The following is a 4123-nucleotide window of genomic DNA, read 5'->3' as shown; positions in this document are numbered from 1 at the left end:
TCCCGCATTTCGACCCCCTCTTCCGGCTTGATTGGGTGTGCGTCCCGAGCTTCGTGCTTCCGCTGGTGGACGGTTATTTTCCGGCATGTCATTTTTCGGTTGCTCGATATTCATCATCTGTCCACCAGCCTCTTGCTGTGGCCGGCGTCCATCCTGGCTGAGGTTCTTTTTCTGTGAGTTTCTATCATTGCTCTGCCTCTTCTGAGAGTTTTGGTCTTCCAACCTTTTGCGGTAGTCGTTGTCTGACCTGCAATACTTCTCGAATTCGTGGTACAGCTCGTGCATGGATGCTGGCTTTTCTCTGGCCAAATGAGCCGCGAAGGGCCCTATGCGGAGACCCTTGATGGCCGCTTCAATGGCAACCTCCTCCGGCACGCCGGGTGCTCTTGCCTTAGTCTGTACGAACCTTTGGAAGTACTCCCGCAGTGCCTCTCCCTGACTCTGGCAACACTGGAACAGGTCCGTGGAGGTTAGTGATTCAACTGCGAATCCTTGGAAATTCGCCAAAATCTTGTCTCGAAGGTTCTCCCATGAATAGATTGACCCGGGTCTCAGCATTGAGTACCATGCCAAGGCATCTCCCTCGGCTGCGATCACGAAGGATTTTGCCATCACAGTCTCGTTCCCTCCAGCTGAGGCCACGGCTGCCTCGAAACTCATCAGGAACTGGCGCGGATCGGCCTTTCCGCTGAATTTAGGGAGCGTGATAGGTTTGTAGGTTGTTGGCCAAGGCGAGGTCTGCAATCCTTCGGACAAGGGGGAGCGAAGGTCCAATGCGCCCCGCAGCATGCCACCGTAGTTTGCCGGTTGCACATCTAATGTTGGGCCGGCGCTGGTCAGAACAGCGGGCTGGATTGTCGGCTGAGGTGGAGGTTGCATGCTAAGGATTTCTGCCTGCAGGAGTGAAAGCTACTGCCTGATCTCGGCCGCTTGCGTCACGGCTACCGCTGCCTCTTGGCTGGCGGCGTAGGCGGCAGCGATCCGATCTCGCTCTTGCTGAAGGTTCTGCAATTGCGTTTGCAGCTGCTGGAGCTCTTGCGTGGCCGTGGGTTGCGTCGGGCCTGCGACAGGAGGAGGTTCCTGGCGTGTCTCCGGCTGCTCGTTCTCTGGCTGCTCGCCCTCAGAACCTTCTCCCTCCACGGTCGCGTACGTGCTCCGCACGGCCCTCCTCGGCCTTCCTCTCCTGGAGGGCTCTGCCCGAGGTCTTGTGGTGCTTGTTCTCTTTCCAGCCATCGCAGGTTATACTTCGGGCCCCACGGTGGGCGCCAATGTTGGGAAGATGCTCTCCGCTCTCCCCAGCAATACAGTGAATAGGGAACCTTCTCACTCGGTGCCGTGAGAAGTCTGAGTTCCGACGGGCAGCGGGCTCAACAGTAGGTGAATACAATGAATGCTCTCTCTCTATTAATAGCGGCATCGCGCCCCTTATATAGGGCCCGGAAACCGGCCCAACGACATTTACATAAATGCCCCGTGACGGTGGGGGAATATTCCAGCATATTCTTTCATCGCAGTCTACCGACCCCAATACACTTGCGTAATTTCACATTGCGAACCCTTCGTTCATCCTTTGACTGGAGCCTCAGCAGGTCGGAGGCTCGGATCCTCCGCCTAGTTGCGGATCCTCCGACGCTTTGGTGTCGGAGGTTCCGCAGCCCGGCTGGTCGGAGGTTGCTCGACCTGGCCACCCCGGGAGTTCCTCCTTAGCCTGGTCCAGTCGGAGGTTCCTTGGCCTGGCTGCGTTCTCCAGCCATCCTCGGACCCGGGAGGGTCGGAGGTTCCAACCTTTCCTCGCTCGTGGACCTCCGCCGGTGTCTCAGTCCCTGCACACACACTGCACGACCAGACGAGTCGTCAACATTAGCATTTCCCGTCGAAGGATATCCTCCGACGTTTCAGGCGTCGGAGGTTCCTCAGGTGAAGGATAACCTCCGACGCTACCAGGGGGAAGGATGCAGCTTTTCCCCAACAACTTGCCTGGGACAAAATAACAAGAATTTTAGAAATAATAAGGTTGGAAATAGATAAAAAGGAATAGACAATCAGAAATCTATGAAGTGTTGTAGAAATGATAAACTGATCCATGGGTAGTTGACATGAAGACAAATTTTAAATAAAAACTAATAATTGGGGAAGTGGATGTAGGGATGGTAAGCTAATGCATGGGTAGTGTAGTTGAAAAAAAAATTGTAGGGTAGCCGAAAGCAAGACAAAAATAGAAAAGTAAAGATTTGACAACAAATATGTGAAAGTATATTCATGGTATATTGAAGGACAAAACAAGCTAATGACCCGTATGAAGAGGAGCTTTAGAATGGTTACTCTTGTGAAATGAAAATGCAGAAGTAAATAAATGGTAGGCACCTCTGTGCATGCACCGGTTGACAATCCTGCTCGTGTTTGCCTAGTCTTCCTCAGACCAACATCCTTAGATTTATCGATGTGTGAAGATGAACGGGTGTTGGGAAAGGGCATGAAGTCGTCGTCATCATTGCCGTGAGCAACTGCAGAAGGCTGGTCTGGTCGAATATGATGCTCAAACCCAAAAAAGGGCACAGACAGATAAACTTTATGAGCAGACTTAGAATTAAAATTAATCGGCAATTCACAGACATGAAATGAATTATTATAAAATAAAATACGTATGAACCTCTCCTGCGAGTTCTCAAAAACCACCCTCTTGAGGTTACACGGCACCCTATCCATTGTATGCGGAGCAGCATGAGTCCTACAAAGAAATAGTAAAAAATGATCCATAAACTTTTGGGGAACACCAGGGCTATGGTTAGATAGGGGATAGAGTAAGAATATTTATGTACACCACGTTTGTACATAATATAAAATTAGTAGAGTACACTGATATGCCTAAGAGGATTGTGATTGGTCGGAAATTTGGTAAGAAATATTACACTGTACAGTGAGTGGTCACGAGAAGTAGGTGGTACAACAGGGTGCTTAGAAGGGGAAACGTCTTGCATCTGTATACCAAAGGACCAAACAGGAAAAAAATAAACAACAAAGATGGAATTATAGGCATAATGATAAAAAATTGTAAAGAATGGGAAATCTTGAGAACTTTTAGAACAAGATGAAAAGTGTTATTTAAAAAAGGACAAGCTGAAGTGCAATCAAAGAATTCTGGTAATTTAGGATAGCAAAATTTAAAACCCATGTATATTAAAGTGTTCTCTAATTATGTGTCCATGCATCCGATCATCTAAACAAGGCACTACGGGAGAATCGAAATTTTCCGAGTGTCAAAAGCTTCCCCGAGAGCCAAAAATCGAGCACTCGGGGAACCCAGTCTTCCCCGAGTGTTGCTCTCGGGGAAGAATTGTACTCGGGGAAGAGAGGCTTCCCCGAGTGCCGTAGCCTACCTGGCACTCGGGGAAGAATGACACTCGGAAAAAGTGCTCTTCCCCGAGCGCAACACTCGGGGAAGACAAGCGGTCAGGGAAGAAAAGTGTTTCTTGACGTCCCAAACAAACGGCGCCGTTGGAGCTTGAAATGGAAAAAAATTCTTCCTCGAGATCCATAAAAAACTCTCGGCCCTTTAGAGTGCAAAAGCTTGGCACTCGGGGAAAATGGTGGCTTCCCCGAGTGCTGTGAGTTTTGCACTCGGGGAAGAGGCCCTTCCGCGAGAGCCAGGGAATACACTCGGGGAAGTTTTTTTTTGTTTTTTGTTTTTTTGCTCCAAATTTTTTCTTATGCCTTCCCACATTATTTCAAACTTCTTGTTCAAATTTGGGGATATTTAAACTTTTTTTAGTATATTTCATTAGTTTTTTTTTGTTTCATTGATTTTTTTGGAAACTTCAAATTTGAACTGTAGGTGCATTAATAATGGAATTTTTTTATTCAAAAAATTATATTCACGATATTTGGTGTATGTTAAGACCGTATCCAGAAGCTCAAATGAAATGTGAAACATCTTGTTGTCGTAACATGAGATAAAACTTATGGAAAAAGTATTTTAAAATTATATAAAATCCGTAAAAAGTCCGAAAATAAAGAAACTTGTCTGGACGTCATGTTATTGCATGTAGAGGCTATGATAAAAAATTGAGAAGGTTTGGAATAAGTTTGCGATGTTGGATGTCTAAAACCTAGACATCTTTACATG

This window comes from Sorghum bicolor, chromosome 5 (genome assembly GCF_000003195.3).
Source record: "Sorghum bicolor cultivar BTx623 chromosome 5, Sorghum_bicolor_NCBIv3, whole genome shotgun sequence".
NCBI lineage: Eukaryota > Viridiplantae > Streptophyta > Magnoliopsida > Poales > Poaceae > Sorghum > Sorghum bicolor.
The sequence above is the reverse complement of the archived record's forward strand: the minus strand, read 5'-3'. Positions refer to the sequence as shown.